General features: G+C 38.4%; 1 protein-coding gene across 3 annotated transcripts in view; it reads right to left on the reverse strand.

Moving 5' to 3' along the window:
* The window catches only part of PPARA (peroxisome proliferator activated receptor alpha), a 43800-nt gene that overhangs the window by 25892 nt on the left and 5515 nt on the right, over window positions 1-12393 (reverse strand). The window contains exon 1 of one of the 3 annotated variants that reach the window (XM_038164870.2): window positions 155-177. The exons of the other annotated variants lie outside the window; for them this stretch is intronic. The gene's annotated coding sequence lies outside the window, so the exon portion shown is untranslated. Of the gene's footprint in view, window positions 1-154; window positions 178-12393 lie in introns of those variants that run through there. 3 annotated transcript variants of the gene reach the window in all.

The raw sequence follows: 12393 nt of genomic DNA on the forward strand, positions 1-12393 counted from the left end.
ATGCAGAGATAACACTTCTAAAACTACACGGGAAGTGTTGTTAAAGCTCTGACACACTTCAAATATTTTGTTGTTTGATACTAAAAGTAGTAAAAACAATATGAGAGTATTTGTTTGTTTTTATATTACTCAGCCAAACCTGAGCAGAACTTACTGAGCCAGGCAGCAGCGTTTCTTTGGTCCCAGGATTTTCTGTCCTGCTGAATTTTAAAAGACGTGATCCAAAAAGAGAGAGGAAAGGCAAGATTTTCTTATTGAAAATTAACAATCTTTATCAACTTTTCCATACATGTAATTTGCCAACACCAAAAGCAAACACTTGTAAAGACAGGACAAAAACAGATGAATTAACATGCTGCACAAGCAAGTCAACAGTAAGAAGATGCACACAAGCAGTGCTGATTAATGACAGGTTAGGTGTGAACAAAACCACACGAGCAACTGACTGCACATTACATTAAGCAGGAGCATTCTTCAACTAGATGTACTCAACTAGAAATACACAATACTTCCATGGTGCAGCACTAGCTATTAGCCCACCACAACTGGCAGAAATTTACTGATAAAGCCAACATGATATTTAGGGAAAGCGATGAGATTTTAAAATTAAATCTGTTTTGTGACATATGCAGAGCAGAAGTTTTCCAGCTCTGTAGCAAGGTACAACAATGTTGCCAGAATCTCTTATCATGCAACATACATGGTATTTCGCATGCAGATGAAGGTTCCCACCAGTTAAAAATAAATAAATAAAAATCCTCAGTTCTTAATATGTAACCATATTGTTATTCAGTTATTTTTACTTTGAAAAAGTAAGGAAATGTCTTAATAAAACTATAAAACATCATTTACATAACAGTGCTACAAATCCACACTTTTCCTGGTACAAACAATTTTAAAAATAAGAATATATTTAAGGAGATATTAAAACAAGCAACACCTGTTATTTGGCAAAAAGAGTATTACCAAGAGTAAAACATAACAGGATACAAACTCTGTAAAGAAAACTAACAAGGGTTGTCAAACAGGTAACCATACTAAACATAAAAGATTCCTTACTTAATATTCAAGTACATAGGAGCCACAATGCAGAATATTAATAGAAGTTCAAGGCTCTAGGAACATCTGTTTAACATTTATGTCCCTCTGATTAACATTTATGTCCCTCCCAAGAAAAAAATAATAAAACCTCAACCTGTATGATTATAAAAACACTCAGTAAAAGGCAAAACATTCAAAGTCCTCCTGCACCACTAAATAAAATACTATCATATCTCCTTATAAAAGAGAACTTTGAATCACTTATAACTGCAGTATATACAGAGGCACTGTTCAAAATTTAGCATTTGCAGCAATATCATAACCTTTGAAGACCAAAAAGCCTAAAATACCTATGGAAATAATTCCTTAACACTGCTCAGCTATTAAAATTTGGGCATACCCTACACAGAAAGAGACTAGAAAAAAGTGACTGATCAGCGGGGGGGGGAGGCAGGGAGGGAAGGCAGATTAAAAAAAAATAATGCAGAGGCCAATGGCCAATGACATCATTGCTAGTGGTCCCTATATCACAACTTTGCATTTACTGAGCCAGCTTCAATCCCTGTTGGCATCTCCCTGTAGCTTCTTTCCTACATTTAGTGGCAGAGTGCAGAAGCTACTTCATGGGTTCTGCCTCTCTGAAGTGGAATCTCATTGCCTAGAATATACTAGAGAAGGATAAATGTCCTTGAACAGGGCAATTCATCCCCCTTTTAAAAGCAATGTTTCTGCTTTAAAAACATTTAGCAGCTTTCTATAACTTCATGTTTATATATTATTTCCTCAGATTTTTTAAATTATGTCACACATTCATTTTATATAAATTAGTTGTAACAATTTTTTGGTTTTGTCAAGATTGCTGTTCAAGAAGTGACTAGTAACAGAACAGCAACAGCACTGTCCAGGAGGTAATTAAACTATTTCTTCCAAATTGAATTCCTTTTCACAGGACAGAAACAATTAGGGCGAAGAAAAAATACAAAGCAGGAATTAATTTTCAGCAAACAGGGATCTCACCTCACTTACACATCTGAGTAATGCAGAACTCAATGGACTTTCCCGACTGTGACTGGTCTTTGAGACCACAATGACAATTACAAAGCAGGATTTTTCAACCAGATCACTTCTCCAATCCAGTTCACTGCAAAGCCGTACAAATATTTTTGCTGGCTCAATAAGGGGAGCAGAAAAAGCAGTTGGGGAGAGGGACAGATGTGCTGCACAGCCAACAAATGTATTTGTGGATGTGCAGACTGAATCCTCTCAGAAGAATCCAGTGACTGTATCAACAGTCTAGGCTTCTAAATTAGGCTTTTGCATTGCCTGAAGTAAAGCAGCCCTGCCACTTCAGTGGCTGTTGAGAGCATACAATTGCTCTATAGGTCAGACAGCCTCTGTGTTGGACTAAGCAGTATCATCTTCTAATATGGCCACAGGACTTCCCTATAGGCTGGGAAGCTCTTGCACATCCCAGTTATTCATCATTCTTCCAACAGTAAAAATCTCTTAGAAATCCAGTAAATGGAAGATACAGGCATTTACTCTCAGCTGAAACAACACTCCAGGCTTCCCACTCCTGAAGAAAAAAAAAAAAAAAAAAGAATAGTTCCAGTGCTAGAAACTCTGAAAGATGTAATCTAGCTCAAAGAACAGATAAAACAACACCTTATCAAATGGCTTCCTAGTGGGAAATTTTAAATTCAACAAGCCCCTCCAGAATAGGGGAAATAGGAACTCAGTTAAGAACACTTTACTTTTACATATGACATCTACACTGCCCAAATATTAGGCCAGGAAATACATTTCATCTGAATTTTGTATTTGATCCACAACATTAGCCTAGTCAACCTCTAGCAGACACATCTTGACTTAATGTACAGAAATACCACAGCTCCAAGTTATCAGTATGATGAGATCTGAAGCCTGTCTTTAAATTAGGCACTGCTAACCCAACTGGAACCAGATTTGACTTTGTCAGCAACAGGACATAAAGGTTGTGCAACCTTGTCTTCAGGCACCAGAGACAAGACTTACAGGTCTATCACCTCAAGTTTACGTTTATCTGAAGCCATACTTGCTTTCTTCCACATAAATGGACATCAGATATATCAAATATGATAGTACACAAATTTGCACCAAGGTCCTTCTGATAAAACAAAAGTCCATTTTTCTTAGTTCATTTCTTTAAAGAATGGAGATGGCGTTGCTTGAACTGACACAAAGCTCAAACAGATTTACATCTGTATTTCTATATGGAATACAAATATGACATTCACAGATTTTGCTTTGTTTTTTCCTCCTCTAAATGAGAATTTTCATATCCAAAAGGTGAATACCTCACTCATTTCTGTAACTGAAAGATACATATAGAAATAGAAAGATCAGACTTTACTTTTCATCCCTAGTGAAGGCTAAGCAGAAACTTGTATCAGAAGTAGCTATATGCCAAAGTAAAGCATTTAAATCTCTCTTTTAAGTCTATGTCTGCTGAATCCTTTAAATTCTTCTAAGACTTGATTAGTCAGGAATTCAGTACAAGCCAACAAACTACAGAATATTATATTAGGACTATTGGTAAGCAAGACTGTTAACCTTCACTTTACTATTTTCTTCAAAAAGTGCTTTGATGGGGTCTTTGCTTTAGTTTTTAATTACAGTACAATCCAGTCTGATCTATAGATGATTCCTGACTCTAAAACAGGTAAGTACCAGCAAAGTCATAAGGGGAAAAAATCTTTGTGGAAAAATCTTGTTTTCCTTTGACTTTTGCTGTTGGGATGCACAGAAATCCTGAAAAAATGGCAATTTGTGATTTTTTGCCTTTCTCCATTAATCTTGGTTCTGGTTCCACTTTTACATAAAATAACGAGCACTGACATGTAGTTGAGAATTGACTACATGCTTAAAATTATAGAATAGGCATACTATAATTAATATGACATTAAAAAAAAACAACAGCCTAGACAACAATATGTGGGAAGTTCATTCAATTTACCATGAAAGTAATTATTCAGATTGGAATTAATAACATCCCATATTTTTAAGGCATCAATACAGACATAAGTATATTTTATTAATACAAGAATCAAAAAAACAATAGGAATGTGCTTCAAGAAACCCACTGCAACATCTTACTAATCATTATGTTACAGAGGACATGGCATTCTCTGATACATGCTCTCTTTCAAGTCCCCACAACTACTTCTTACACCTCATCACAGTTTCTAATAAAATCCCCAATTCACTGTTATACATGTACATGTATATACATCTATGCTTGCAGCACACTACCTTTTTTTCTTTTCCTCTCTCCAGACAATCACTGGCTTTGCTCTTTATTCAATGCTGTTTCAGTGTCCATGGCTCTTCAGGTCCCTGTTATATTCTACTCAAATTATTCCATACTTGAACAAGATTCAAATGATTATACATGTTAATCATAGCAGTCATAGCAATTTGCGCTTCAAGCTTTAACAGATTCTAAATCATTCATTGACAGCATCTTGTAGGCAATGCAGCTAAAATAATTTAGTGTTTTGCACAAATGTGCTTTTTGTGTTTGCTGAACACTTACATGTGAAGACCGTGACTCCTGAGAACCAAAGATCCGATGCATCATTTAAGAGGCCATTTTTTGTACATGTACATTAAAATCTAGGATTAGATTTATGATTGATATCTGAACCAATGCAAGGTCACATTCAGACAAACATGACATTTATGTATTTGCTATTTGATCCAAGACCAAGGTCACGTTCATACAAATGTGTCATCTGAGTACTTACTATATTTTTATTACCACGTTAATGAACTCAAAGTTCTTTTACTTTCCCCATCTGTCCCCAAACTCCTTATTCATTTTTGGAAGTCATCTGGCTTTTTAAGTTTTGCGTTACTGTCCAAACATCTGACAAGCAAACTACCTAAGCCAGTATGTTGAATCAATTAACAGCTAGGAACACCTGGACTTCCCAAGTCAGTGTACTCAAACTGTGGGTAAACCTACTTGCCTAGTATGTGCAAAATTAAGAGAAGTTAAAAAAAAAAAAAGAAAAAGTCTTATGAACTGCATGAACATATTAGATGTCATAAAACCATTATCAATGCTCTTTTCTAAAAATACTATGTAAAAGGAAGTTTTAGTGGTTAAGTTAAAGTTGGTTCCTATGTGTACAGCATTTACAAACTGCCTACACATCTGTCTTAACATGCTGCTGTGGTGGTTTTACTCAGGTGGGCAGCCGAGCTCCACCACAGCCGCTCTCTCACTCCCCCTCCTCAAAGAGGAATGGGGAGAAAATATGTGAAAGGGGCTCAAGGATTGAGATAAGGACGAGAAAATCACGCAATAATTAGTGTAACGGGCAAACCAGACTCAGCATAAGAAGACAGATAGTAAGATTTATTGCTCATTACTAACAAGCTAGAGAAGTGAGAAACAAAGGAAAGAAACCAAAAGCACCTTCCCCCCCATCCACCCTCTTCCACCTCCTCCCCCCAAGCGGCGCAGGGGAACGGGGGAATGGGGGTTATGGTCAGTCTACAGCACTTCTTCTCTGCCGCTCCTTCTTGGTCACTCTCGTCCCCTGTGCTGTGGGGTCCCACCCACGGGATGCAGTCCTTGACGAACTGATCCGGCGTGGGCTTCCCACAGGCAGCAGCTCTTCCAGAACTGCTCCAGATATGGGTCCGTACCACGGGGTCCATCCCTCAGGAGAAAACTGCTCCAACCTGGCTCCCCCATGGGCAGCAGCTCCTGCCAGATCACCTGCTCCTGCGTGGTCTCCTCTCCACGGGCTACAGGTCCGGCCCGGAATCTGCTCCGGCAGGGGTCTTCCACAGGCGGCAGCCTCCGTCGGTGCAGGGCCACCTGCTCCACCGTGGTCTCCTCCACGGGCTGCAGCGTGAAACCCTGCTCCACCGTGGTACTCCATGGGCTGCAGGGGGACATCCTGCTTCACCATGGTCCTCACCACAGGCCGCAGGGGACTTCTGCTCCGGCGCCTGGAGCACCTCTCCCCCTCCTTCTACACTGACCTTGGCACCTGCAAGGCTGTTTCTCACTCCCTTGACTCTCCTGGCTGCTGTGTGGCGCAGCAGTTTTTTCCCTGTCTTAAATATGCTCTCACAGAGGCGCAAAACATCGCTTATTGGCTCAGATCTGGAAAACAACGGGGCCCTTCCCAAACATGGGGCGGCTTCTAGATCTTTCTCGCAGAAACCACCCCTATGGCCCCCTGCTACCAAAACCTTGCCATGTAAACCCACTACAGCTGCTCACTGAGAAACATCATTGAGACTAAATTGAAATGTTGCATTTGTTCCCTTATATGTGTGAGTAATGCATCTCAGATTATGCAAAGTGACTTCTCAACAATTTTCTAACCATACCCTGACATTCTACAGAGATTTCCTTTGTTGAAGGATAAAGATATCTGAGGGTAAAAGGCAAATACAAATTGCATTTTAATGTGGTGACTAAACGATTATCTCCAATATAATCAAATTTTGAGTAAATAAAATATAAGTCTATTACTAAGTTTCCTGCAGAGTATGTTTTTACTACATATGGTAAAAATAAACTTCAGAGGGTGAAACATTAAAGACATCTGTGCAAATAAAATTGTCCATTAAAATTATAATCTGATACATATAGAAGAAGTGCCAGGCAGGTTTTTTGGTCATTTTCCATTAAACATATTGATAATGCTGTTACATAAACCTCTAACTCAGAAATTTTACTTGTTCCTTTGCTAGATTAAAAAAAAATTAAAAAAAATAAAAAAACACTGTCCTATTCAAAAGGACATCATAACTTTTACAAGCAAAGACGTCTAGCAGCTCTTACTAACAAATGTGAGACTTTAGACAGACTACATTTATTTATATAAAGAAATAAAAAAATCAATTGCCATTAACTTACAGAATCAAGCAAAGACTTAGATGATTTAGTGAGAAGCAATTTCTAAACCTCCAATAACATTTCAACAATCTTTAGGGTTCATGTATATGCACGGATGTCTTAAAATGTGTCCTTATTAACTAGGATAAAAGAATTGCATTTGTTTTATCTCCTCAGACCCTTATGTGTGGTAGCAATTGGTATGTATTGTCAATAACTTCTTCCTGGCAGGACTGGTAATAACATACTCTTAAAACTATGAATTCTTGGTGTCTTATAAATAGAAATACCTGCTGTAAGTATAAATTCATAGTAAAATGAAGACTGAGAAATAGTTAACTTATCATTTGTTTTGTGAGCATACTTATTATTCCTGTACGATTTAATCCTTGTTTATTCTTCAACAAAGCAAAGCAATGTTCCTACAACTTCAACTGAACACAAACACTAGGCCTCAAATTCTGCAATACAATTTACAATACTTTAAGGATACCAAGTAGTTTTGTTACCTCATAAAGACATTTTTGAAGTTGTATATAACTGAATTTAAGCAACGTGATAAAAACGTGACAGCATTATGTTGTGACAGTAACTAAATGTGGAAGGTAGAATTCATGTTGGTATTCACTGCTAGTAACATTAAAACACTGGAAAAGGGGTAACTGCTGTTAGAAGAAATAAAACACTTCAATTTCTATCGATTTGCTTCCCAAGACATAACATTTTCATACCATTGTAACCCCAACGTCATCCTATCATGACTCCCTGATCTTTCTTTTTCTTCACAATACTTCCCTCTCCCCACACAATGTCCCTGAACTGACCGGGCAAACAGTGAGCACATGCTGTAAGCTGGCTCAGAGCTGTATGTTGCAACCAGTGATCCTGTGCTGATTGGCAATTAACTGGCCAAATAGAACAGAGAATTGTTGAATTCTTATTGCGTCATTTCCTCAGCTGGGTCAATAATGTGTTTTCCCTCCTTCTGTCCAGTTACAACTCCCCAAAAAATTATGTGACTCCAATACCTTTGCAGCCACCACTCCTCTGTCAAATTTGGCAAGACTTGCAGGTTCAGAGTTATTGGAAGAGGAAGGCAGACCATACTGCATATACCTGACTTTTTGAAGTAGTAAGACTAAAAGAGATAAGAAAGTAATTCTGAAGACAGTTATCAGTACAGCAGTTTATGAGCATAACTCTTCTTTTGCACTTACTAAGGTTTGTAGAATACACAAATGGATGCCTTAAGCTATGTTAGTACTTGAAGTATTCTTCTAGTTTTCCAGGATCCCTCACTTTGACTCCTAATTGCTTACTTTATTAAGAAAAAGACAATTGGCTGTCCTTGAAATAGTGGTTAAATATTCACTTTGGCTGCGGACTTCTGACCTGTAGGCAAAAATAGTAGTTCTTACAGAGATTCTAACGGCAACATCTTTCCTGAATAAAGAAAAGAGCTGTTGTCTTGGAACAATACTTTTTAATCAAGGGAGAAAGATGGATTCAATTAAAATTACCCAATGCAAACAGGTGAAAGATGGTTTGGATTTTCTAGGATGTTGGTTTAAGATCATTCCTTTTATCACTGAGATTACGCAAAGGTTCACTTGAATCTTCACAGCCCTTCAACCACAACCTGGGACATGCAATCCCCCTTATTTAGGAGCACCTAGTCAGATAAAACTTCTCTACCTGGTGAATTCCCAAATTTTGCAATTCTGATTTCATTGCACAAGCCCCATCCTCAACAATCAAAACAAAAAAAAAAAAAACACAACTTTGCATCTGTATGTATAACTACAGTAGCTCTCCTACTTAGAACCATCATTCCTTTACAAGGTACATGAAGCCCTTCAGTTTCCTCTTTTCATCTACTGCTTAAACTTCCATCTAGGGTTGTCTCCTTACTTTGGCCTGGGACAAAAGCAAAGTTACTTTGATATCTAATGCTGCAACTTCTGATTCAGAGATCAGCAACAAGAAAAATCTTTTTTACCTCAAGTATACATCCTTTTCAGTTTCCAGCACTCTCCCCATCCCCAAATCTCAGGTTTCAGTTTTTGGCTTTACCCCAGCATGCTCAGCTTCAATAGTCTTCCAGCTGTCTTATCCTTCTCTTTCATAAGCTCTATCAACCCACCCTCAAATCACCTCCTTCATTCCCTCGGGTCCTCTAGTCTTCCGTCTCAGCTCCTCTAGTATCTGCACAGCTGCACTCTCCTCACCATCTGCAACCCCTTGCGTGATTCATCATCAAATGTAACAGACCATGATTATTCACTATTTGAAAAGCTACAGTGGAATTTACATCTGTTTCTGGAAGAGATTCAAGAAGCCTGAATTCGCCTTCTTAGTGGAGAAGAACACCACTGTGTATTTTCTGTGGTTTTATTTCACTGATAAACTTCATTCCCCTGCCCAGACATACTAGCAAAGTATATTTGATAACCTAAATTCAGCTTAGTAAGATTTACATCCAATAAAAGAGACTGACCTTCAGAAAAGATATTACAGATTAAGGCCCTTTCTTCTGGAAATTAATTGAGTAATCCCAATGAGCTAGCTTTTGTACTCTTCTACCAGTAGACTAATGCCTTCTATAAACAGCACCTGGAGTTGCTTGGTTTACTTATTCTTCAGTGTATTACAATTTTACTCATTCCTTCAGAGTATTTTTTACACGCTCCCATTGCTCAGTGATTACATTTAAATAATAAAAAAAAACAACTAAAAATAAACTAAGTTTGATTTAATGGCGTGCCACAACTCTGAGTACCCAGAGTGGAATGTGAATCAAAAAAAAATTTTTTTTTTTGACAACAACAAAAAAGAGTGAAAGAAGTCTTCAGTTTTGTTCCAATAATTTACAAATTCCTACCATAAGAAGCTTTTCTGCATGACAAATATATCACCCAGAAACAAAGCTTCCATTGAATTAACATTGCGGACTGAAGTCCTAGCAACAGGTATGAATGCAATGAATCTACATCTTTTGGCAAACGGACATCAAGTACTTGTGCTTCCAAGCTACTGACATGTCAGAGGATATACTTGGTTCACATGACTTCACAGTTCTAAATCAGGTCACTTGCTACAGTATAGAGATCACAAGCCTCACACTCCTGCATGATCAAAAACATCAAAATATAACCAATTATTTTCCTGACATCTAAGTTCTCTGCTCATCCTTCACATGATGTAAAGGGTATCTACTTACTGGTTTCACAGCACCGTATTAACAATAGTATCACCACTGCTGCCTGCCTGCTACTCCACCTCACTTCCCCACCTTTTTTTTTTTTTTAAACCAAGGAAGAAACTGAATTACAGCAAGGTGGAAAAAAAAAAAAAAAAAGACAGAAACAACCAACAAACCAACGAAACAGTCAAGACAATAAATTTTAATAAATTTTGTTTACAGAATCCCACATATACTTTCATATATTAGTTTGAATTTAATTTGTAAGACATTTTAGCTGACAGAATAGAACTTTGAGAAAGCAGTTACAAGGGGGACAGCACTCACAGCCCTCTGCAGAGCCACACAGAAGTTTCGGGTTGCAAAATAAAGTTGCATTAAGGGTACAGCCAGCTTAAGTAACTAATAGCTCCATGACATCAAAAGGATATCCCTGCCGTAGCTCTGACATTGTCAGTCTTGTGCCTTTACTCTCCCCTCTTCATTTCCAGCCATGTAGCTCCAGCCTACCTTTGGGCTGGCTCCCGCACTGTCTGACCTCTCTGGTCACATCTATAAGAGTAAATAAACCAGGGTCAGAGCTCAGGCTTGAGCCATACATGTTAGCGTTCTCTCTGACACCATTTTGGCCCACAGCAGCTTGGCATTCTCCCAGCCAAATGCCCAGGCCTGGTTAAGGAAACAGCTATCTGTTCTGGGAAGAAGGCTGTTAGGTGTGTGCGGTATTGCCACTTCGCTCTGGGTCCAGAGAACAATCCCCAACATATTTTATTACCTAGCATAGACACAGCCTCAGTGAAAAAACCTGGCTCATTAAACTGGTAGAAACATAACGCAGGAAAAATGTAAATAGGTTGAGATAGCTGAACGGACTCACTGAAGGGCAGCAGAAAGGAAGGAAGGTTGGCATCCACGTGGCTGGCAGCAAAGGAAAGAAGCATGAAGAGAGAGCATGTCTGATCTTTAACAACAGTTGCTGGATCAGATCAGGCCGTGATGTGCAACCACACCTCTCACTACAAGCTTCGTATCTGCAGGGCTATCAGCAACAACACAGCGAGGGGACAGCTGATTCTGTTTTTTTCATACCCACATATCAGGTAGAAGAGAAATAAAATGACTGATAGCTGCAAACTAAACACTTCTATCTTCTTCAAGGATAATCACTATTGAACTTCAACAGGACTTATAATCTTGAGAAAATGCAATTCCCTGTAACAGTTAGAATTATGGCAGCTCAGTACACTGAAAATCAGGTGCTCAAAACATACATTTAAAAGCTGAGAATTTGGCAGCTGCTTGAAAACGTTGGCCTGTTTATGTACAGCCACATCTCTATGGAAGCACAGTACACAAAAAGTACAGCTGCTGCTTTTTTTCAAAAGCAGTATTCTGAGCTGCAAACTATTTTTGTCCCTTACCTATATGTTTTCGAAAGCTGCTACCTGACTTGTTTCTAGTCAGTCTGGCCTGTGTAACTCCATGCAGCAGTCTTTTATTCCACAGTGGATAAGAATAATAATAAATAAAATATTAAAAATATTTTCAGAGGTAAGAAACAGTTCAAAATTCTTACATGCTCTTCTCTGTGGGCAGCTACGTGCAATACGAGTACACACACTGCACCATTTTTAAGTTTCAGGTATATACAGCTTAACAGTACAACTACACTTTATGCTACTGAGCAAAATTTCCAATAACCACCATGTCAGAAACTACCACAGACAGAACGTTCTCCTGTTTACATAGCTCTTTTCTAGTGAAACTGCATTCATACAGCATCTTCCATTTAAAACAAATTTGCCTGGGAAAACCCAGTAATACAGCAAACATACTCCAAACTGGATGTTTACCTACTGGCTAAGAAAAAGATTTGAAAAGTCACATTTAACCATTTCCAACTTTGCTGACTAAACATCACTGTCCGGTATTCTGTGCATACCTATGCTGGTTATTTTTTCAATTTTTTTGTAGGACTACTAACATTCATCGTGAATATAATTCTAGCCTCCATGAGAAACACTTTTAAGCTGGCAATGTGTAGCTCCTGTTGTCTTCCCCTGAAAACTGCCCACAAGCCCAAAATATTCACTATGACCCGTGCACTGCAACACATAAGAGTGGGTGGATTTGTGGACTGCTGTAATAGAGCATTCCTCGGCCCCATTGCAAAGAATGCCAGCAAGCACTGCCTGGCAATAAAAACAGGAGTCCTGAAACCAGCCCTTCTTGACAAAACTCTCATCTT

This window comes from Anas platyrhynchos, chromosome 1, assembly GCF_047663525.1.
Source record: "Anas platyrhynchos isolate ZD024472 breed Pekin duck chromosome 1, IASCAAS_PekinDuck_T2T, whole genome shotgun sequence".
NCBI classification, from domain to species: domain Eukaryota; kingdom Metazoa; phylum Chordata; class Aves; order Anseriformes; family Anatidae; genus Anas; species Anas platyrhynchos.